At 40.0% G+C, this 25,521-nt stretch overlaps 2 protein-coding genes across 8 annotated transcripts in view; one reads left to right on the top strand and one right to left on the bottom strand.

Annotated features, from left to right (window-relative positions):
* DOCK2 (dedicator of cytokinesis 2) overlaps window positions 1–25,521 on the bottom strand; it is a 246,372-nt gene that overhangs the window by 114,592 nt on the left and 106,259 nt on the right. The window lies entirely within an intron of this gene.
* Window positions 1–25,521, top strand: part of INSYN2B (inhibitory synaptic factor family member 2B) — a 73,568-nt gene that overhangs the window by 28,935 nt on the left and 19,112 nt on the right. Inside the window, exon 2 of one of the 4 annotated variants that reach the window (XM_079964833.1) lies at window positions 5,353–5,437. The exons of the other annotated variants lie outside the window; for them this stretch is intronic. The gene's annotated coding sequence lies outside the window, so the exon portion shown is untranslated. The remainder of the gene's footprint in view (window positions 1–5,352; window positions 5,438–25,521) is intronic. 4 annotated transcript variants of the gene reach the window in all.

The following is a 25,521-nucleotide window of genomic DNA, read 5'->3' as shown; positions in this document are numbered from 1 at the left end:
AAAAGAAATAAGGAGGATCAGGGTTCTGCTTGCTCAGTAATTTGCACTTGCCAGTGCTTGCAAACTTTTACAGACATATTTCCAAATCTGGCAGTAGTTCTCATGATTGTGATGACTGGAAGAAGTGATGTCAGGTATGAGAAATGTCACAAGTCAAAGAGTTAGGCTCAGTTCAGACATCCTGTCAAACCATGGTTTGGTTAAACATGATCTGGAACGAAAAACGAGGCTTGAGCTTCCAAACTTACAGGCAAAGCATAAAACTGCTTGCCTACACATGACCTCTCGCTTGTCAATAATAATACAGTACATTGGCTTAAATTCTAAGATAAGCTAAATCAAGGAAATACACCGAAGGAGATTTCTCATCCCCTCTTCTCCTCCCTGTTGCTACCTGCACCCCCGCCCCCCAAAGCCCCTATGAATGGTTATGGAGCTCTCCTGAACAATGTGGGATTTGACATGGGGTTGGTGAGGAATTGGTAAATCCCCCCAAAGTGGGCTTGGATCCCAAGACAAACCTATATGCAAACTACGAGATCACAATATAATCTATCACACTGCCTCCATGCTTCGTAAAGTGGGCATATTCCCTGGGCAGATCTCCCTCTGTCGTGCAGTTTATTATTAGCAAGGCCCCTGTGCCTTACAACTTGGGTTAAACAAAGCCCTGCATAATTACATCTATGTTCTTTAGACAATCGGGAGGTACCTCCGACTAAGTAAATATTTGGTTCCAGAATCTGATTGTAATGGGTGTACAAATTTACATTGTTGGCTCCCATACATGCATTAAAATCTCCTGCAATGATAAACACTGCAGTAGAATATGGGGATTCGAGGGATTCTGTATAATTATCTAGTTCTGTCCAGATAGTATTTATAGTAGTGGGTTTTTTTGGGTGGGGGGGAGGTGGTATGTAGACGTTAATCAGCATTAGACATACTTGCCAAACTATAACCAAGACAGCCATTGCAAACGGGTTACATGGAATCATGGCAGTTGTAGTTATATTCAACTTTGTGGAGATGAAACATGCTAGACCCCCCAATGGCCCTACTACCTTTCGTTGAGAGAGTAGCTGTCAATGAGTGAAATTTGTATCTGCAAAGCATTATAGAAGCCATTGTGCCATGTTTCTTGTAGCAGAATAATATCAAAGTGCTCAAAATAGTTAATCAGCTGTTTAATATTCTGCTTTGAACACCAACCTGCTATGTTCCATGACATGAGTTTTAGCCCCAATTCCTTTAAGGCTCTGTGCTTGTCACTTCCACTTTGCCCACTTTCTACCCAATTTCTGTTAAAAAAAATTCCATTCCTCTTATCAGTGGGAATTAGTAAGCTGACTTCCAGTAAGGCAGGGGTCCCCTATTTGGAAATATCTGTAGAACAACCTCACATGGTCTCAGTACCAGGTTGATGGAATGAGGATGCCTTCCTATTTCTTTAATTTTTGACAAGTTGTTCATAGGCATGAGTTTGGGCTTACTGTGCTTCTCCCTAGTTATTGTTAAGGAGGGAGAGGTGGAAGTACATTGCAACTTGTAATGTAAATTGTTAAGCTTCAACTGTTCAAAAATATTTTGAACTGTCTGACCGGTCAGCAGGCAGCACTCCACTAGCAGTTCCACCTTTCTATCAATCAGCCTTTGTGCCACAATTAGGGGAGTATTAGCTTTATCCTTCTCGTTAAATCCAGGAGCGTGTCTCCTCTGCCGTTTCTGTGTGCAAAGAGTTAAAAGGATTTGCTTGGATCCTGAGATATGTTAGCTCAATTAAGTTCATGGAAGGAACATTTCCTGTCCCCTTCTCTTCCTGATCAGCCTGCCCCATTTCACATTATTCAAAAACGCCCTTCTGACCATCCAGAGAGGCTTTTGGGGGGACACAGAGGGAAGGAGGAAATGGGAATCTTTCCTTCTGTGAACTTTTCAAAGTTAACTTCTTAGGACCAAATATTAAATTATTTTCAGGTATTTAAGTAGCTCATAAAAAAGGTAGGAAAACAAACTATAGATGAAAAAAATGATGGGGGGGGGAATGGTGTAAATTCTTCATTGTCTTGGTCTCTACAAAGGCCAAGCTCAAACATACGGGTATGCATAAGTAGAACTGGTTCAGTGATTTCTTTCACATTTATCTCACCCACTCCCCGTTTTGTCCAATTCTGTCAATTGAAAGACACTTTGGGGGAATCCCCCCCCTCAAATGCAGCATATACATTCCTAAATAAATTAAATACCGGTAATTAGGGAGATCAAGTAAGCCACTGCAACAGCCACATAAAAAGAATACTCAAAATGACTTCCCGAATAAGACTACAGTAGATTATTTTGATCAAAACTGCCCTTACCCCCCTTTTTTTACCATAGCTTCTGGGGAAAGACTGGCTTCTTAAAATACAGAGAGAATTACTATGGGCAAAAATGCAAAGATTGTCCCAGAGTCTGAGAATAGCCATTCGTATGGGGTTTGCTTCTGGCAGCTTCCACTCTGACTCCCTGAAAATGCCTAGCAGATTAAATCACTGTGTTGTTTCAGTTTAATATTTTACTTTAAGGTGGCCAGAGGGGGGATGCAACTCATTTTTCTAGTTCAAACTTTAATGCTAAAATTGTTTAGGTTTATTTTAAAAGAAAGATAAAGTGCTTGAACAAAGCCAATAATTTATAGCGGAAACATGCTGGACAAGAATGACACTTTGGGAGATTGCTGCAGTGTTTAATAGTAAAATGTACTGCCTTGCATGTGACATCTGATAAATTCCAAACGAGGCCAGGGCTCGTGAAATTGATTTGAAAAAAAATTGCAAATGTTTTAAAGATAAAAGGAAGCATGCAAACCAAATCTAGAGCTATCATGGCTTGGGAGAGACACACATTATGGAATATTACTAAAATCACAAATAACAAACTGAAAAATGAATAGGAACTGTGTTCTGCACAAATGAGAGACCACTGTTATTCAAAGAAATGTGTTGTGCTTGTGCATCAAGATGGAGGTTAGTAAAGCCAAAGAGCAAAAACAAGGCAGAACATCAATTCATAAGGCTGCCAGACAAAATGTCACACACTTCAAGGCAGATTCATTTCCATCCATGGAATCTTAACTCTGCCACTTAAAAGCTGCATATAATTAAAATGCCAAAATGTAGAACAGTTGATAGTTTATTGTGTGGTGTTGGTGGATTCAGTATTCTGTCAGGGGATGGCTCAGGGTTAAAGCAAAATATGAATTCATCAGAAATGAAATTGAACTGTATTTAAATATGAGGAAGCACAGGAGGGGAAATGGGTAGCTGGGCTTTAGAAAGACTGCAAAACAACTACTGGATTTCTATTACAGCTTTCAGGGCTCTTAAGGGATCACGGTAATGTAGCACATACATTCCAGGCTCTGTAGTATTTCTGGTGCATAAATTACATAGTTCACTTTTTAAAATCAAACAATGCAGAGCTTGGAGTAACTTAAAAACAACAACAACAACTAGCTCAATGAGCTGCCAGAGAATGTGACATTTGTTTTTTCCTCTGTACTAGGAAAAGTTCACACAGCCATCAAGATATTTATGAAATAAACTCAGTGTGTGAGGGCTTCAGGGTGGTTATTTTTTGTCAAGGTTGAACTCAGTGAAACAACTTCAGAGAGCAATAACTATTGGGAATCCAAGTTTAGTAATGTAAGTAAATAATTTTCTTAGTCATTTTATAACATCCATTCAATAACAAAGTTTTGATATCAATTCCACTTTAGCTAATAATGTGCTTGTTGGTTACAATTTATTTGTATATCAGATCTATAAGCTACCGCCTCTCCTCCATTTATGCAATGATTTGCATTTATGAATATTTAATTCTGTCAGGTTCTATTGCAAACACATGTAAGAGGAAATGTGGAAAACCAAGAATATTTCAAGCATACTTTGGTAGTAATGGAACACTGACTGTATGAATTGAAACCAGGCACTGATATAGGGGGAAATGTGTTGTGTTTTTTTAAGTTCTAGTCTGAATATTGAGCTTTGTATGATTTGACCATTAAGCAGAATATTTTTTTGAATAGTTTGCATTTTGAAGAAAATTAAGATGTGTATTAGTGCGTTTGGCCTTCAGTGATTCTGTATTACCTGGACACAGCAGTTTGCTTTAGTAAGAGCAAACGTGTTCTGTTAATAAAAATATGGATTTTTTTCTTGGACTTCATCCTATTGCCAAAGCTATCCAGTAAGGAAAGTGGGAAGACTTGAAGCAACTCATACAGTTGACCTTGTGTGATAATCCTCCATCAGTTTCTGAACATTCTATTAAATATTCACAAGAGCATAACTAATTACTAATTTTAGGTGCTTAAGTTCAGCAGCAGGTTCTCCTAAAGCAACAGGCTTTTGAATCACTACAAACCAGAAACAAATTTAGCACCTTGGACAGTAGGACCCAACTCTGCACAACTGCCTTAGTCTGGTCTACATGCCCTGTTCTCTGATCCTTTGTACCACTCTCATGGACTGGACTTGGCTATACTCTTCTACCTGAAGTACAACAGGATTAATGACAGCCCCACTAACCTTCCACTTGGAACTATACCAACACTAGTGACAGTACCACATTGAATTCAATAGGACTTATTTCTGAATATGCATAGTTAGTTTAGGGTAGCACCTGGCTATCCCACTGACATTAAAAGAATAGGGCTGGACAACCTTAGAAGTTTGGTTGTATTTTTGGATGTTTTGAGGGTAATGCAAGCAACTCTTTTACTTGCCTTGCTTATTAGAGCTAAAGCTTAACTTGATTAATCAAATGCTCTTTAAATCCCAGCAAATGAAAACAGCTAGTACAACCAATGATTTGTCTTGTGGTGAGCAATTATGTACAAACTCTTTATCTACTGGAGTTTAAATCTGCAGAAAGAATGCAATCCTAAATTGTTCTGGTTGGGATTATTTTTTTAATGGAAAAGGAGATTTATTTTATTGAAGTGTGGAGTGAAACGCAGGTGTCAAGCAGAGGTTAAATAAATTTATTTGCATGCAGAGATCTTGTGGTTGGCCAGGGCCCAGAGAAAGATGATGAATAAAGAGAGGGCAAAGGTCTTGGGTTCAAATAGGCCACAACTATTTGATTACAGATGCAAATAGGCTTTGGCATAGGCACTGGGTATGTATCATATCAACCAACCAAAATGCAGGTTAATTAATGGTTGGGTCAGCCCTAGCTTGAGGGTTGTCCTATAATGCTCATCAATTCCAGGAGATCACACCATGACAACCATTTGGAGGGGGCCCATCAGCCCCCATCTGAGCTTATAAACAGTAGCAAGCCCTCCCAGACCCCCATTTCTTGTTACAGAAGGGGGCAGGCTCCCAACTTCTGCCAAGACTAAGGATGCAACCCAGTGCCTTATCCATCAACAAGTTGTGACCATTGCTATGAGGTAGGTAAAAATTTCAGACGACCCCAACTTGCCTGAAGGAAAATTTCTGCCTGGCCCTGAATACAGCAAGGTCCATAGCAAGGCCTCACACAGGGCTCACCTTTGGACACTAGCACAGACTATTGCATAGGGTGGGAAATCCAACTCTGACTGTGCTGGCTGGGGGTGGGTGTAGGGTCACAGCCTGCTTAAATACCTGGCAAGTGGACCTGAATAAAGACCTCGAGTGAGGTTCAGATTCTCACTCAAGTACGATGCGTAGGCTACACTCCCTTGCCCATCTATGATTGGCTCATTCAAACAGGCAGCCACCCAGCAGTTTGTGCAACTGGTGCAGGAGAAGGGTGTCCTCCAATGGTTGCACAGGGCAGGAGGAGGGACCTAGGCTGGTCCACGGCTGAGCTGTGTGGCAGCTGCCTCCTGTCACCATTCAACAGTAAACAATCCTTACTTAAGAAGAACTATGCAGAGAAACCAACAGAAAGAGCTTCAGTGGTCTGCAAAACACCTATATAACCAGTGCTCAGCTCTTTCTTCTACTTCTAAAAGAAGTAATTCATAAACTATCTGTTTGTAGTAATTGTGACAGTACAGTTTATACAGAGAGAGGGAGATAGCTAACTCTATGTATCCTTTCAAATTCAGAGTAGTTATTTACAGGCCCAAGACAGCACACCCATTAGAATGCATTTGATTCTAAAGTCCAAACCTATGCTTTATTAAAATGAATGTAGGGAACAAGCCAAATTATTCCCTCTAACATCTTTTTCATATTGAAATATGAAGTATGTGGATTTCACATCTGAGCAAGAGATTTTTGACATTTCAAAGATGCATAACTTCCACAATTTGCTGGTGGCTTACTCATCCTTTGAAACCACAAGTTCTTAAAATGTATTATTATTAGAAAGAATCATAACGTCAGGTAAAGCACAGTGTAGGAAATAAACAAGGTGGAGGTGGTCCTGCTAAAGTAATTCTTTTTTAAAAAAATCAATTCTGTCTTAAGAGTTGATGAGTGTGCACTTAAAAGAAGAACACAAAAGTGCTTCTTGGAACGCTGCTACTTTGTTTTAATTAGGATTCCAAGCAGTGCTATCAAATTTTATGCCTTAAAATTGCTTCCAAAAGGAAGTTAATTCCATCACTCTTTATTGCAGGCCTACATATGCAGGAAGATTAAAAAAAGAACCAGAAAGGAGTCAGTCCACCCTCTCTGGTACATTTTTGCCTTGGTCCTCCCCTTCCCCATATTAACGTAATATTTTGTTTCCACCTTCCCCCAGGAAGACAATATCTAGTTGTTTTCCTTTTGCTTACATTTCCTTAAATCAGTTTTCCCCAACCTGGCATGCTCCAGATGTTCAGATTCTGCCGCTCCCATTGGCCCCAGCATGTCCATTGGCCAGGGCTGATGGGAGTTGTAGTCCAAAACATATGGAGGGTCCGCTTGGGGAAGGCTGCCTTAGCTGTAAGAATGTTTAATATCTCCTGTTATTTTTTCCCAGTGTAATTCCTGAAGATTTGTAATATGCTCACCTTTACAATGATATCTGTTGAGTCACTTTGATAGTTTCTTTCTAAATCATCTGTAATGGTTGTAAGGGGTTACTTGTGCGTAAGTTGCCTTCAATTTCAGTTAGATTGCCTGGTTCACCATGCCTTGGCTGACAGCCCACACTCCGTGACCGGTCAGTCGCTTGCAGAATCCGTCAGTGGGCGTTTCTTGAACCTCTTCCAGCATAAGAGCTGTTTGACGCCAAGTCTCCTCCTACTTTCCCTGCGCGGAACTCGTCTGCGCAAGTAAGGGGAAGGCAGAGGCATGTCACCGCTCTCCCCACTAGTCTCTGGTGAAGGGTCTTGGAGCCCTGTCTCCACTTCCTCCATCTCCTTCTCTTCTCTACTGGTGTTACTCTGAATTCCTTCCCCCCTGCTGGTCCCCTCTCCTGCATCGTTTTGGAGCCTTGCCTCCACCTCTCGCTCTGATGTCAGTTCCCTGACATCATCCTTTTTGTGGTTGTTATGCAGTGAGGATAATGCTTACAGTCATTTCCCAAAAGGTTGTTATGACTTTACCCAGGATGACGGCAATCTTTAAAAGGGCAAGGCAGCAAGATAGAGTATGTACCCTTCTTCCCTATGTGGGGTAGCAATGAAGATTCTACTTTTACTCTTCAGCAAATGGAAGAGGATGCTGGTCAAGGGCAGTGGTGCAATATAGTGCCTTAGAACAGAGGTGGGGATCCTCTGGCTCCAACTTTGACTCTCATCAGCCCAAGACAGCATGGTCAGGGATGATGGGAACTGCAGTCCAGGAACTTCTGGAAGATCACAAAGCATAAAGCTAATGCTATTCTAGGTTGTATCAACAGAAGTACGGTGTCCAGATCAAGGGAAGTAATACTACCACTCTATTCTGCCTTGGTCAGACCACATTTGGAATACTGTGTTTAGTTTGGGCACCACAATTTAAGAAGGATGTTGAGAAGCTGGAAAGTGTGCAGAAGATGACAACCAAGATGATAAAGGGTATGGAAACCAAGCCTTATGAAGAACAGTTGAAGGAGCTGGGTATGTTTAGCCTGGAAAGAGGAGACTAGGAGGAGATATAATAGCCATCTTCAAATATCTTAAGGGGGGGGGTCACACAGAAGATGGCGCAAGCTTGTTTTCTCCTGCTCTGGAGGGTAGGACTTGAATCAATGGCCTCAAGTTACAAGAGAGGAGATTCCAACATCAGGAAGAGCTTTATGACAGTAAGAGCTGTCCAACAGTGGAACAGACTCTCTTGGAATGTGGTGGACTCTCCTTCGTTGGAGGTTTTTAAGCAGAGGTTGGATGTTTTAGCTGAAAATTCCTACATTGCAGGGGGTTGAACTAGATTATCCTTGTAGTCCCTTCCAACTCTACAATTCTATGATTCTATGCACCATCTCTAAATGTAAATTTGGGTCTTATGTCCCCTGGGCAGCATTATCAAAACAAATGGAAGAAAAATAAATAAAAACGAATGCTTCATTGCCTGATATTGTGTTCAACTATTTCATCTGAAAGGAGAAATTCAAACTTTAAATGCAACCGATTCACCCCTAAATGCCATGGCATAATGGATAATGATAGTCAGTTACTGTTCTCATTCTCATTATTCTGAATAACCTAATGATCCAAGGAACGGAAGCAGGAGCAGCCATTCTTCCCTACAATGTATGTACTTGGGGGAGGATTTCATGTTAAAATGCTTTCCTGCTTCTTGGTGGTCTCATGGAGTTCACTGAGGCTCTTTCAATCACTGAGCGTTTTTAAAAGTCAAACATGTCCCACTTGGACCTATCACTCCTATACTTGACCTGCCTGGCTCCACAATTCAAGGCACAATAGTATTGCAGAGAAACCTCATTTCACAGTTAAGTCTGAGATGTAGTTAATCTCTGGCTGTATTGACACAGTGACTTCACTTGTGTTGTTGTTGTTGTTTAGTCGTTTAGTCGTGTCCGACTCTTCGTGACCCCATGGACCAGAGAACGCCAGGCACTCCTGTCCTCCACTGCCCCCCGCAGCTTGGTCAGACTCATGCTGGTAACCTCGAAAACACTATCCAACCATCTCGTCCTCTGTCGCCCCCTTCTCCTTGTGCCCTCCATCTTTCCCAACATCAGGGTCTTCTCCAGGGAGTCTTCTCTTCTCATGAGGTGGCCAAAGTACTGGAGCCTTAGCTTCACAATCTGTCCTTCCAGTGAGCACTCAGGGCTGATTTCCTTCAGAATGGAGAGGTTTGATCTTCTTGCAGTCCATGGGACTCTCAAGAGTCTCCTCCAGCACCATAATTCAAAAGCATCAATTCTTCGGCGATCAGCCTTCTTTATGGTCCAGCTCTCACTTCCATACATCACTACTGGGAAAACCATAGCTTTAACTATACGGACCTTTGTTGGCAAGGTGATGTCTCTACTTCTCAAGATGCTGTCTAGGCCTGTCATTGCCCTTCTCCCAAGAAGCAGGCGTCTTTTAATTTCGTGGCTGCTGTCGCCATCTGCAGTGATCATGGAGCCCAAGAAAGTAAAATCTCTCACTGCCTCCATTTCTTCCCCTTCTATTTGCCAGGAGGTGATGGGACCAGTAGCCATGATCTTCGTTTTTTTGATGTTGAGCTTCAGACCATATTTTGCACTCTCCTCTTTCACCCTCAATAAAAGGTTCTTTAATTCCTCCTCACTTTCTGCCATCAAGGTTGTGTCATCTGCATATCTGAGGTTGTTGATATTTCTTCCGGCAATCTTAATTCCGGCTAGGGATTCATCCAGCCCAGCCTTTCGCATGATGAATTCTGCATATAAGTTAAATAAGCAGGGAGACAAAATGCAGCCTTGTCGTACTCCTTTCCCAATTTTGAACCAGTCAGTTGTTCCATATCCAGTTCTAACTGTAGCTTCTTGTCCCACATAGAGATTTCTCAGGAGACAGATGAGGTGATCAGGCACTCCCATTTCTTTAAGAACTTGCCATAGTTTGCCATGGTCGACACAGTCAAAGGCTTTTGCATAGTCAATGAAGCAGAAGTAAATGTCTTTCTGGAACTCTCTAGCTTTCTCCATAATCCAGCGCATGTTTGCAATTTGGTCTCTGGTTCCTCTGCCTCTTCTAAATCCAGCTTGCACTTCTGGGAGTTCTCGGCCCACATACTGCTTGAGCCTTCCTTGTAGAATTTTAAGAATAACCTTGCTAGCGTGAGAAATTAGTGCAATTGTGCGATAGTTGGAGCATTCTTTGGCACTGCCCTTCTTTGGGATTGGGATGTAGACTGATCTTCTCCAATCTTCTGGCCACTGCTGAGTTTTCCAAACTTGCTGGCATATTGAGTGTAGCACCTTAACAGCATCATCTTTTAAAATTTTAAATAGTTCAGCTGGAATACCATCACTTCCACTGGCCTTGTTATTTGCAGTGCTTTCTAAGGCCCATTTGACTTCACTCTCCAGGATGTCTGGCTCAAGGTCAGCAACCACACTACCTGGGGTATATGAGACATCCATTTCTTTCTGGTATAATTCCTCTGTGTATTCTTGCCACCTCTTCTTGATGTCTTCTGCTTCTGTTAGGTCCTTTCCACTTTTGTCCTTTATTATGGAAATCTTTGTACGAAATGTTCCTTTCATATCTCCAATTTTCTTGAACAGATCTCTGGTTCTTCCCATTCTATTGCTTTCCTCTATTTCTTTGCATTGCTTGTTTAAGAAGGTCTTCTTGTCTCTCCTTGCTATTCTTTGGAAATCTGCATTCAATTTCCTGTATGTTTCACGATCTCCCTTGCATTTTGCTTGCCTTCTCTCCCCCGCTATTTGTAAGGCCTCATTGGACAGCCACTTTGCTTTCTTGCATTTCCTTTTCACTTAAGTGACCCCTACTAAAGAAAATAAACTATAATGGGGAGAATTAGGCTACAATCCATAGAAGCTTACAACTCTAATGGAAGTTTTATCTCCCCCCGACCCCCGGCCATAATTAGGCCTTTCACATATAATAAAAACCTGGGGGTTTTTTAAGCTTGGGGAGCTTTAGAATTAAACGCAAGGCTAAGGACCTACTTTTACCAAGAAAAATGTTGACAGTTCCATGGACTTTTCAAACCCTTTCACACACCCTTTCAAATTGTTTGATAGATTGCAGTTCAGGTTTGCTGATGGGCTGGTTAGGGAAAATGCCTCATAGCACCCACCAATTCACACACACACACTCTCTGTCAATAATAGCTGCAGGGTAACAATATGCATTCACAGCTGCAGTCTGACTTAATTTAACACTAGCAAGCCACGTGGAATTGCCAAAGCTTTCTCCAAGTCAGCTAGGCTTTGAAAGTTATCACACTATAACATGCTTCTAACCTGAAGCCCTTATTAACATTTAAGGATTGGAAGGATTAATGTTTCTGAAAAAATGTTTCAAAACACAAGAGTGAAAGAACAGTAAATATATCATTTCAGCAGAAACAAGGAAATTGGCATCCCAGAAATGAAAACTTGTTTTGATCGTGGATACAAATCAGCAGATGTCGTGCTGGCATAGTGAATGTATGTTTAGATGCAATTGGAACTAGCACAGTGACCGATAAACTATCAAGCAATTGTTTTGACAATAACACAACAACACTACAGTAGCTCCTTTTTAAATTGTTCCCATGAGTCATGCAAATGCGTTTCCAATAATATTAGGCAAGTCCATTCATTTACACCAGTGTCCTTACTAAGTAAGATATTACTGCTTCATATTGGATGGCATAGAACCAAGTATATTCTGATACTTCTGGTTATGGAAGTTCTAGGCATAATTATTGATCCTTTAAGTAACTTCTTTGCCATATAAGCCAAGAGCTGACCCCAGCACAGGCCAAATAAGGTAGGTTATTGGGTGTCAATGAACAGTGCAAACTTTATTTGTTCAGGCTATATTATTCTGTTGTGCAAAGGAAATACATAGCTTTCTCTTTTTAGCTTCTTGTGTCAGTGGATGGTGAACCATAGGTGTTGCCAGCTTTGGGTGACATCTTATGGCCCATTGCAGAAGGTACCTGAATTGCATAAACTTGAAAGATGGACACCGTATGAAATAGTTTCTGCATATTAAAATTTTGCAGAGAAAAATAAAACACTTGGCACTTTGGAGCTGGATGCCAGAGATTACTAAGTGGGTGCCTGCTGGTTTTTTTACATGCATTTATTTAATGATTTATAAACAGCTTTCCAATAAATGCTTCCAAAGTGGTGTAACAACAAAATAACATATATAGTAAAAAAAAAAAGTATACATAGTAATCTAAAAGTTTTACAGGGCTTTGTATGACCTGAATGTATGCCTACTTGCTTTCACATGTTCTACTTCTATATTTGTAAACAAAGAATAGTCTACAGCAGGGGGTGCCAAAAGTTCTACCTGCAGGGCCTACTTGAGATATGTGAAAATAACTAAGGCGCACTAAACGGTGGTGCAGGGACAGAGCCAGCCACAAAACGAAGGCAGGTGGAGGCAAAGCTTGGCATAATCAGCTGGGGATCATCAACATCACTTTCTACCAATATCTAGTCCATATTTGGAAATTTCTAAATACTTTGCCATAGTGTTTTCCTTGTAGCAAGGAGTTCTATAGCTTGGTTTTCCATATCCTGAGAACAGACAATTTGCTCCTGAAGTATTGTGACAGCCTCATCATTTTCAGCAGAATTGGCTGATCCAAAGACTCTAAGTGGAAGAGGCTATATCTATATTTCCTCTTTCTCATCATTCCCACCTCCATCCCCCAAACTGCCAGATTCTTTTATCCTTCTTCTCTAGTCTTTTTACACTTACTTCTTCCTCTTATAAGAGCTTTCCTCTCTTATATTTTCCCCCTCAATATTTTTATTAAGTACAAATTAGAAAACATACATATTTAAAACAAAAGAAAATACAAAAGAAAAAGAAAGTACATATAACCAAGGGTAAAAAACTTAGAGAATATTTTGTCTCTTTTCATATTTACAGTTATTTATACCTCTATAAAATGCTATTCACAATAAAGCAGTGAAATGAAAGATAAGATATCAGAAAAAAGAAGAAAAGAACAAAGAAAAAATAAAGAAGTAAAAAAAAAGATCATAGGTGAATTTTTTAAAAAGTAGATAAGTACTCACAATACTTTCCTCTCTTATTCTCTTCATTTCTATTCCCAGCCTGTTTGTTTATTACAATTATTGTTAATAAAAACCTTTTATTTCACTTTCTAATTTCCATCAACAACTTCTCTAGATCTTTCCCCTCAGAGAAGGGAGACTTTCCTTCCTTTCCCATCCACCTCCATGCAGTTCTCTTTCTCCTAGTCTCCTCTACTCAGCATGCAAAAGGTGCTGGCATTGATCTAATCAAAAGACTATGGCAACGGTTGGGGGCAGGGCAGGCAAGTGAGTAGGCACTGCACTGTTTGTTGCACTGTGGCCCACCTGAAAATGGTCCAAAGCCCACAGGTGAGTCTTGGCCCACTGGATGAGAAACACTGGCCTACAGCACTTGTGATTAGTGAAGAAACTGGCCTATGATTTACCTTAGAACGTCCTACATTGTTACTAGATGGATGGATGGAAAGATAGATGCCATATAGATAATGTTTAAGGAATTCTATATTTGAGAACTCTGATACAAACAGATCTGCACCTCCTAAACTAATGTGCAGATAAGAACTTAGTTGCATGCCAGTTCTCATACTTCCCAGATGATTGGATGCAGTTCTCGGCTCAAAAAAAGGACACAATATATTAGAAATCCCTATTTTCAGAGGAAAATCAAAGTATGAGAGAAAAAATACATTTAGAGTATATATTTTAATGTGTGTTAAATGTACATTTTTATGCTGATCTTTTAAAATTGCAGATTAATGCAGAATCAGAACAGAACAGATTTATGGGTGAATACATATGGAAATGAAATGGAAATGAAATAAACTTGTTTCACTTATACCTAATTGATGGATAGACTGGGGCAGTGTAGCAAATATTAGTGTGTGTCTGTATAACTTTGTTAAAAACTTGCTTCAAGTTCTGTTTGTCATGTGTCAAACAAGGTTAATTTATGTTAAAAACATTATGGTTATTGAAGAGGGGTCTTAGAAAAGAGGTAAGGAGGAGACTGGTTATGTCAAGGGCTATGTGACAGTTGCTATGATACAAAGAGTGTTCTGCCAACACCAGACAAAGCACTAGCAAGCTAGCATGTCACAGCAGAGACTGCCCCAGGCTCCCACATCATAAGGAGACCTTCTCTGAAATACCACATTAAATTCCTTTGCACGTTGATATTCAAACAAGAGGGAGGAATTGAAATCACTATTCTGATGCAAAAATGGTTTGATATAGGGAAGAGAACTGTGGATGAGAATATGAACAAGATAAGATTTGGGTCATCACCATAAGGGACTTATTTCTCAATTAAAAATTCAGCACATCTCTTCAGATGCCAGTCATCACCTCCTTGTGCAACACTAGGGACTAGCCTTGACATTCTGAACCACTGGCTCTCTCATGAAGCAACACTTAAAACAAAGCTCAAATACCTTTGCAGCTTTATACCAGTGTAAGCCACACTTTAGTCACTTAAGAGCTAATTAAAGCCAAGAACTGATAGGTTGTATCCAACTGGTGTCCCTCTGCTGATGGAAGGCTCTCTGATCCAGTGGTACCTTCTTCTAGTGGAACATGGATAGAGAGAATATTCTGCAATTCCCCTTCCTCCTGAAGCCCATCATCCCACCCTGGGTTTGAGGATAACCTTCACCATTGCCAAAGATTGCCTCAGTCTGTTGGAACAAAGAGTCTGCTGGAACAAAGAGTTCTTGGCTGGAGAAGCATCAGTTGGATACAAGTCTGTAAGTATTCTTCTGACGAGGAGCCAAATGATAACACTATGGATGCTGTGGGCAGATGTTAACAGTTCTGCTTTGGGCAGCTCTTTAAGAACAGGTAGCAGCATACAGGAATATTAGAATGAAGTTTAATATTACAAGACTGAGCCCAGGACTTCCAGAGGCCCACAGATATTGGCCTGGCCTACTGCCATCCAGCTGTTACCTGCTTGCAGTCCTGATCATCATAAGAACAGAGGCACACCCCAGCCAGCAGGTACATGGCTGCTTCATATCAAGGTTTCCGCTTCCTTCTCCAATAATGTAGTAAAAATCATACTGTGTCCTGACATCACATTGTGCATTTCCTACCTGCACCATGCAATGTTGCAACACCAGGTGAGGAAGGCAAGGGATATACATATGATGCTATCAGGGCACAAGCTATGGAGAAGGAAGAGGAGAATGTGACATGGGGCTGCTATTTTCTGTGGCAGCCTCCTCTTTTTCATCACACTGTTTTGAGTTTGGTTGCAACTTTCAAGGGCAAGTGGGGCCTAACTGGGTCTTCCTTACCATTGGATTAAAGCTATTGAGGCATTAGAAAAGTTTGAGATGCACAGCATTTGTTCTAGTTTGGAACAGCAGCAAAAAGGTTATTATAGAACTGGAAGTATGTCTAGAGTTTCTCTATATGGTTCCCTGGGGTCAATGTTACTGATTCATCACTTACAAGAAGTTATATAACAAGTTTCAGAAAATATAACTCTTCAGTAAGTGGCAGAGCAAGGACTGTCCCCCACCTCAGTGAACAATATTTAAGCTTGAAAACTTTAACAAGTTATGAGGGGGTGGGCATAAGAAGATAGAATGAAAAATGCTACAGAATATATATCTTATTCCTTTTTAACTTCTAGGAGTTCCTCGGACATAAAGAAATTATAACTCAGCATCAACATTGCCCCTTTAAGGCAAGCAAAACTAAAGGCAGCATTAACATACTATTAAGCTTCAGTTCTCAAGGCACAGTTGGCACTACTAAAGCCCAAGCAAAATCAAAGGTGGCATGAAGGCACAGATCTCTGAGCGCAACACTTGAAACATTTTTAATATAGAAATGGAGAAACTTGGATGTCTCCACTCTGTGGGTCACTGTCAAGTGAGGAAATTGCAAAGTGAAAAGTCACCTTAGATGTCCATGAAACAAAGTATGCTCTAATAACACAATGAATCAATGTCCTTCACCTTTCACTCATGTGCAAACATATACTAGCTCACATAAAAGCTTCAAAAGTCGCAGGGGAAAAAAGATTTAGCCACTGTCTGGTATTTGAAAATATGCCTGAAAATATTTGTTGGGTTTGTTCTATGTAGGAAAGCTCATACTTCTAAAATAGTATTGATAGCCAATACTGACAACATCTAGTCCAGCCTTCTCTGTAAAAAAGCATTCACAACTGGCCTTGAACCTAAAAGATTTCAAGCAGGGAGTCAGCCTGTGTACCACTGGTCTGTTCTGTCCAAATAAACTAACAATAGGGATACCAGCAAGGAATCTTCATAACAACAAGCCAGAAAGGAGTTTACCTAACCTGTTTAAAACTCTGATGCCATACTTGCCACTGATCTAAACAACAAACAGTCTCTGTTGATGTATTCATCCAGTAGACCACATTGACCCTGTTTTACTTTCACACATCCCTCATCTTGCCCCGCTTCCAATTTAACTAAAGTTTAGGCTGATACTCCCATGGCCCCCAAAAGCTGACCAACCATTCCTCTTTAGACCCTAGACTTTATCCTAAGTGGTGCCCGCAACCTGATGTTGAAATAACCACAGTTCTGTCAAATTCAACACATATGTTAAGTTGGAAGTTACCAATGAAGTCCATCACAAATCATGTTTGGCACAAGGAGAAATGGTGTCAAACCTATATCTGTTTACAAGTGCTGTATATACAATGAAGAAGAAGAAAAAGAAGAAGAAGAAGAAGAAGAAGAAGAAGAAGAGGAGGAGGAGGAGCTTGGATTTGATATCCTGCTTTATAGCTACCCGAAGGAGTCTCAAAGCAGATAACATTCTCCTTTCCCTTCCTCCCCCACAACAAACACTCTGTGAGGTGAGTGAGGCTGAGAGACTTCAGAGAAGTGTGACTAGCCCAAGGTCACCCAGCAGCTGCATGTGGAGGAGTGGAGACACAAACACAGTTCACCAGATTATGAGTCTACCACTCTTAACCCCTACACCACACTGGCTCTCCAGTGGCTTGACATTACACAGAATCCAGCTATACCTAACTGTTTATCCACTTTAAATTGCTGGAAAGGATAAATATCTGTTAAGCAATTTCAAACCTGTAAGAGAGTGGGGGGAAGAATGTGTTTTATTTGTTATATTCATAATAATGCTTTAAAGCTCTTGCAGCAAGCCAAGGAACAGCATGCTCTAAAACAGAGGATCTCATTTAAATATTTGACATAAGCAATTGTCTGGATGGCATACACATTTTTATGAGCAGCACTTTTTATAATGCTAGTGGCTGTAAATAATGGAAAGCCAATTAAAACGAATATCTTATCCAGGACAAATGCCATTAAACTACAAATAAAACGTTTATGCCAAGTCATGAAAAATCTACCCTATTTAGTTAATGAATTGAACATGGGATAATTTAGATTGCCAAACTACAATTTTAGAAAGCTGATGGGGATGTAAACCTGTGGAGAACTGCACTTCTGTGTTAGTGTATTGATTTGACTAGCACTTATGTTAGCAACCTCTTGAATTTTATTATGAAGAGGAATGGAAAAGTTCCTCTTTTTCTGCTTGTCTCCTTAAACTGACTTGTTTTCTTTAATGTATGCTTCACATCCCATTTAAGATTAGTTTAACAGCACAATCCTATGCATATTTACTGAGAAGTAAGTTCCACTGAGTTGAATGGGACTTACTCCCAGGTAAGCATTTATAGGCTTGCAAACTAAGTCTGCACTCTATGGGCAAAGGGTTGAATAACTTCAGAGAATTCAGTGCCAAAGAATTATGGGCTTCCCCACACTACATATTTATTGAGCATTCGTTTACTTTCCAAACCACACAAGTTACACTCCTTTTTCAAAAAGTGGAATTGTTGCCATTGGAGTAGTATATAACTAATTTTTACTGTGGGGTTTCCCATAGGCATCAAGTTGGCCACTGTGAGAACAAAATGCTGGACTAGATGGACCATTGGCCTGATCCAGCATGCTCTTTTATGTTATGTTCTTACTCTTACTTTATTTTGATTGGTCAACTCAGACTAAAATTTAGTTGAGTATCATTCATACTATCTAATTTAATTGCCTAAATCTAAAATTCTGGTTCCAAAATTATTCCCTTCCATGAAAAACCAACAATCTGGAGGCACCCCATGTCCTTCTTCTGCCGGATAAGTGTTTTAAGGAATAAAGTTGAGACAACTGTCCCCTTTTCTTGCAAAACAGATTTTAAAAAAAAACAAACCAAAAGTTTAAGCTATAACTAACTCACAAGTTACATTTGGTTTCAAATGTGACCTAACTTTTCCCATCACCTGAAGGAATTCTAACATTATCCAGGTGCAATAAAATGTGCTTTTAATGCCACTAGAGAGTTGCTTGAGTATTATTACAGACACAGAACTGGCTGAAGAATCAAGAATCGGATGAAGAAACCAGCTTCTGGATTGACAGATTTGTTATTTAACAGGATCCATGATAAGTTACTAGTCTCAATGCAGGCACTCTCATATAATGATGACTGACTCTGGGTGAATTGCTACTGCCTTCAGCCCTGAGTGCCCAGGTGCCCCAACTGTGCATAGACACACTGTGTACAAGCAAGTGGTCCTGCATATAGGTTTCTCTGCACCCATTTTCGCTCAGTGAAGCAGGGATGCATACTTGGTGGAGGAACTGGCAGAGTGACTCTGCTCCTGTTTCACCATACGAATGTACTTGGAAACTGGTAAGGAAATCTATCACAAAGTGTGCAATGAGCAAATGATTAACGTTAAATGAATACGTATAAATGCCCAACGAGCAAATCAGAATGAATACAAAAGGAATGCTCAATGTTGTATAACTGCCCTGCAAACAAGTTGGAACAAATGCTCAATAAAGACTGGACATAATCTAATTTGTGCAAGCAAATCAGGATGAATGTTCAATAAGTAGGTCATATGAGGGAGTCCATAATTTGGCTTTGAACTCTCTGAAGTTATTTAACTCCTTGCCTATAGAGTGAAGATGAAGCCCATAATCCTATAAATGCTTACCTGGAAGTAAGTCCCATTCAACTCAGTAAACGTGCATAGGATTGTGCTCTTAATCTAATAATCTTAAATGATGTGTGAAGTTTATGTTAAACAGAGCAAGTTCCAAGGAGACAATGTTATGCAAACAGCAAATGGAAACCTTTTTATCCCTCCTCATAAAAAGTAAAGAGGCTAACATAATAACTGCTACCCAAATCAATACACTAACACAGAAGTGCAGTTCTCCACAGGTTTACATTCCCAACAGCTTTCTCAAAATGTAGCCTGGCTTTCTAAATTATCTCATGCTCAATTCATTAACTAAATAGGATGTTTTTTTCAAAACTTTGTCTGCTTTATTAGTAATTTTGTGGCATTTGCTCTTGAGACAATCATTTTAATTGACTCTCCATTATTTGCAGACACTGAATGTATTTATCAGATTTGTTTCCCCAATTTCTAATCTTAAACAGCTCACATTATTCTGTAAATACAGCAAAATTAAATCCAAATAGATCCCTGAAGAGAGTGGAAGCAGGAGAACAGAACCAAAAAGCAGCAGCAACAACAAAAACAAACACACAGAGAGACACACAAGAATATTTTCCCACACAGATAAAATTCAATTTCTATAACAAAGGCCAAAGGAACAGAAGCAAAAGCAGCTCTGTTCTCACTTGGGACACACATGTGATGGTGTTTGCCTTCCCTTTCCTTCCTTGCTTGTCCGAAACAGGGCAGCTGTCATAGATGCTGTGTGGAGGGATCTAGGCATGGCCAAACTTGGCCCTCCAGCTGTTTTGGGACTACAATTCCCACCATCCCTAGCTAACAGGGTCAGTGGTCAGGGATGATGGGAACTGTAGTCCCAAAACAGCTGGACGGCCAAGTTTGGCCATGCCTGAATCAGTCCCACCAGTAAATAAAGTCAAGGCACCGGATGGTCTTCACCTGCTTCCCTAATATGGTTTCCTTAACGCAGGCTAGCTGGTCTTTCAAAACCACTATGGTTGTAGTGGTGGAACTTCTACTGAGATGCAGCAACTGTGTGCCAGTGGCTTGCACATAATTCATAGTAATTATATGCAACATGAAAATAACTACACATCATTCTAAAAATTATATTCTGCAGCCTATACTAACTATGCATAGACTATACAACCAACTCTAACCAAGCAATCCAGATCCCTAACCCGATTAGGTGGAGAAGGTTTAGATGAGATGGAGGCTTGCCTCTGCTAGTCCCTGCCAACAAAGGATCCCTGCCTCTTGGGAGCACTCAGTGGGTCTGCCCAAATAGCAAGTGAGCAGAAGCTTCCACCAGTGCTATCTCCACTGGCAGCATCCTGTAGAACAGCTCCTGAAACAGAGCATTCAGATCTGACCTGGCCTGGAGCAGGATCTGCTGGATCCAGAACCAGATCTGTTGCCATTGTGCAATGGCAGTAGGCTGGATCCAGGCATCTTCACTGCCCAAGCCCAGCAACTAGAGTAGCAAAGAGGCTTCCCCCCCCCGGCCCCCACCTTCCACCCTGACCAGTGCGAGTGGCAGAACTGTGGATGCAGCAATGGCGACACTGCTCCATTAATATCTGCCACTGCCAGCCATGGGGTTTAGATTCTGCTCTAAGTGTATGTACTTGAGTTTTATGATTTCAGCAAAGACAATTACTTGGCCAAGAGAAAAATAGAGCAGAAAATATGTCATAAATGTTTTGTGAGGCAGCACTGTGAACAAGCATGTCTCTGTGCTGCACAATCAATCTGCTGATTCTTTTAAAAAGTTACAAGAGCAGGCCATAAATCAGAGGTACAATTTATTTGCAGCTTTATAGAGACATCCTGAGTCACAGAGTCTTAAATGACTTTGTCTTGACCTTGTGTGCATTTTTGTTTTAAGAAAAGATAAGAGTGTTACATTCCCAATTTTATATTAAACGGTAAAATAGGAATGCTCCTTTTTCTTTCTGTTGTTGTTATTACAGTGGTACCCCAGGTTACATATGCTTCAGGTTACAAATGCTTCAGGTTACAGACTCCGCTAACCCAGAAATATTACCTCAGGTTAAGAACTTTGCTTCAGGATGAGAACAGAAATTTTGCTCTGGCGGCGGCAGCAGCGGGAGGCCCCATTAGCTAATGTGGTGCTTCAGGTTAAGAACAGTTTTAGGTTAAGAACAGACCTCCAGAACGAATTAAGTTCTTAACCTGAGGTACCACTGTACTTGGTTGCTTTCCTGAAAACCCAAGGGTGTTTGGGTAATTTTGTTAAATGTCAGAAAAATAAGACAGCCGAATGAAAAATCTATCATCTATCTATCTATCTATCTATCTATCTATCTATCTATCTATCATCTATCAATCTATCTATCTATCTATCATCTACCTACCTACCTACCTACCTATCTAATATTCCACACACAGAAAGCTTCGTGTCTATACATGGGCATAACCAGCATTTATTTGGGGGTGAGAGACTTTATGTTGCAGGGGCAGAACCGAGTTATCTGTAATGCAGTTGGTTCAATTAGTTATGTATTTTTATTTATTTGATTGGGGGGGGGACAGTTGCCCCTCCCTGCACCCACCTGGCTACGTCCATGGTATATAATCTGAATACAAACTTCAAACAAAAGACAAAAATACAGGGCCAAATCCATGCTTATTACTCCACCCCCATCTGTCCCTATTTTTTTCTCTTTTTCTTACATGGTAGAAGAACAATTGGTGTAAAAGTACAGCTGCTGACAGGGCACGTACCTGATAAATATTGCTTGTCTACCTTCAATGAATCAATAAGGTCAAGATGTGCCCAGCCAAGCAGAGATTTTGCTGGTGGCATGACTTTGCTTTACTTAAACAAGAGAGAAAAACCTTACTATAAAAAATAGTAATACATGAAATGAGTGGTTATGACTTAGTCCTTCCCCATTTTTTTTTACAGTCATCTATATTCTCTCTCTCTCTCTCTTATTGAACTACAATTTAATATATTATTGGTATTTTGTATTTAAAAATATTCAATACCTTATCATAGTCTTATCCTTGTACTGTACCTTGTACCTTGGAGGATTTGGTCCAGAAAGGTAGCTTATAAATATTTAAATGAATAATATAATATAATGGTCCTAAGTCTGAAAAGAGGTTTAAATAATCTTCTCCATAGTTCTTGGGTGTTTTGAGTTAATTGTGAGAGAAAAGGTGTACTAAAAAAAAAAGAGCGAGGATTTGGAAACAGAACAAAAAGCTCATTTGCCTACTTAGAATGGTTAAATATATTGTACTGCACTTGTGGTTAGGAAGTGTAGTGGAGGGGGAGGCAGGGAAAGAAAGTTTTGGTTGCACAAGTGAGAAATACACAGAAATTACTAGCCAGAGAGATTTGTACCTGCATGACAAATGAGTAATAGAGGCATATTACATACAAGAGACATGCCAAAAGAGAATGAGTTTGGTGCTATTGAGAACATGCATCAGGAGACGATAGAAGTCTGCATAGGTAGGTGGGTAGATTCGAAGTTCAACAATTCACTGATTTAATAGTGGGGGCTGAGAACTATATGTACCAGAATTTACCAGCTAAGGTAATAGCTACAGATCTCTTTTGTTGTTATTGTTGTTTAGTCATTTAGTCATGTCCGACTCTTCGTGACCCCATGGAGCATGCCAGGCACTCCTATCTTCCATTGCCTCCCGCAGATCTCTAATATGTATTATATTTCCTGATGCAATATTGAAGGACTGTTACATAGGACAGGACCTATGGATTCTTAAAGATAGCCAAAAATCATCAAATAACCGACCCACTGAAAACAGGGCTAGATCTAGACACATCAAAGAAGTGTTTAAATTAAATGTGTTGTAAATTTAAACAGGGAAAATGGGTAGAGAAAAACAATGGTCCACAGCGCCATCTGGTGACACCATGTTATTTCGCATATACAACATATATAAATAGCTTTTTCTTTACCAATCTAGCTGAGTCCCAGGTGTGCTATAAAAAAAGATTTACTTAAATTAAAGGTGATGCTATTAACATTTGTTCCTGTATCCCATCAAACTGCAATGAGTCCTTTCTGGCCTTCCTGAACTTACAATTTAGCACAAAAAAGGGCTGTAAACTCTGCTGCGGTTTCTTATGTTATGCAAGTTAATGCTGGCCATTAAAATCTGTCCTAGGATGACTTGCCTTAATAGTTTTGCTGTGGATTTCCTTCAAGAGTACTGTAAGAAAAATGTTTCATACATTGCTCCCTTGTACTTGTCACAAGGTATTTAGAAATTTGCTCAGGCATTTTTATGATGCTATATGACCACTAAATTCTTAAGTACCTTTATACTGGGGGCAGGGAGAAGTTAAGCTTTTGCTCAAACAGCAACTTTTTATTATTATTTCACTTCTAAAATGCCTTTTATCTCCTGGGAAAACTTTGACACTCTGTGCTGTGTTAGCATTTTGCTGGCATAAATGTTTCAGTATTTACATCCCATAAACAAACAAAAAAAATAGAAAGAAAATGCACATTGATCAGAGGTGGCCCTTTCTTCTCTCTCTTTTCGTAGTAGGCAGTCTCTAGCAAAATTCAAACCAGTTTTTTTATTTAAAAAAAAACCTTTATCAATCACCTAAACATTATTAGGAAGGCATGTACTGGGAGAACAAAGCAAGTGGGAGAGAAATTGATATACTTTTAATATTATGCAGAGTTGTCATTTTTTTTAGATGATACATTTAAATGAATTCCATATTTATGACTGCACTTGGGTAGATTTAATAACTTATCTGATATAACGCATCACAAATTGTGCTATAAAATAAAGAGCCAAGTGAGTAAATACTGCTAGGAAGACTCGCAGTGCTATTCTATCAGTGTTTACTCAAAAAAATGTCCCACTGTGTTCAATGAGGGTTCTTTCCAGGTAAGTGTCAGGTTGCAGCCTAAAGCTAATCATGAAGGAATTTCCAGAGGGAGGACGTTTCTTTCCCCCCTTGTTATCATAAGATTTTTAAAGTTTGAGGATCCTATGATTTTGTGAACGAACATGCTAAAAATAGCTCTATTTGTTCTTTGCATGACTTTTTATCCAGTTCCAATTTTAAGGATTAAATTCAGAATTGAATTTGTCACCACACATAAGATGAAACCAAATCAAAATCAGGAACACAATTAATTTCTCTCTGGGAAAGTTGTCATAAATAAAAAGATACTTCTGATTCATGTGCAAAGCCTTGAGTGGAAATAACATATGCAGGAAAATAATGGTGCGAGTAGGGGTGTGTTTTAAAAATGGAACTTCTACCCTATGCATAAATTAGGTAATGATAAAGTAAAATAGCATGGGCTTATAAATGAAATTCAAGTCTTAGGCACACATTTGATTCAATGCTTCGAAGGTGATCAGAACCAGGCCATGTTGCTCCACTGGTTGCTGATACCAGATGGAAACAGGTGTGCTTTAGATGGTCAGCAGTCCACAGGGCATATGTAGAGCCCAGCATTGTCATTTGATACCTTTCTGGTGTAAGGTGGATTTTATGCATCCAGGTCTTTCAGGTGTTTTAATTTGTGTAGATATGTGGATTCAAAGTCCTGGTTATGACCTTACAGCTTGGGCCTAAGTTACCCGAAGGCCTATCTGCACATGTATCCACCTACCTGTAGCCTGAGATCAACACCAGAAAGCTTGCTCAGATGCCCATCTGTTAAGATTATTAGGTATGTCACCACCTGTACTAGAGCCTTCTAAGTGGTGGCCCTGCAGTTGTGGAACTCTTTCTCTTTGGGAGTGTGACAGGCGTCACCCCTAGCAATGCTTTGAAGACCCATCTCTTATCAGTGGGTTTTGGTGAGTAATATACAGTGGTGCCTCGCAAGACGAAAAGAATCCGTTCCGCGAGTCTCTTCGTCTAGCGGTTTTTTCGTCTTGCGAAGCAAGCCCATTGACGGCTTAGCGGATTAGTGCTATTAGCGGTTTAGCGGCTTTTAGCAGCTTATCGGCTTAGTGGATAAGCGGCTTAGTGGCTTAGAAAAAGGGGGGGAGGGAAAAAACCCCGCAGGAACTCACAAGACATTTTCGTCTTGCGAAGCAAGCCCAAAGGAAATTCGTTTTGCGAAGCACCTCCAAAACGGAAAACTCTTTCGTCTAGCGAGTTTTCCGTCTTGCGAGGCATTCGTCTTGCGGGGCACCACTGTATATTGGAGATTTTATGCTGTGGGCCCTTGAATTTTAATATTACTTTGCTGACTTATTCATTAGATTACTTAATTGATCCTTTTTTCTTATATTATTTTTTATTCTGCAATAGCTGCTTTAAAAAATCCAATACACTGGAAGTCACTTTGTGGAGAAGATTTCTCAAAATCTTATTAAATATGAATAAATATTTGTTAAATAAATGTTCATAATTGATTGGGGAATTTTTTTATAGTCCGTTTCTGTTATTTGAT

The sequence above is a fragment of the Podarcis cretensis genome (assembly GCF_951804945.1).
Source record: "Podarcis cretensis genome assembly, chromosome: 2".
NCBI lineage: Eukaryota > Metazoa > Chordata > Lepidosauria > Squamata > Lacertidae > Podarcis > Podarcis cretensis.
This window is presented reverse-complemented; position numbering and strand designations above follow the sequence as displayed.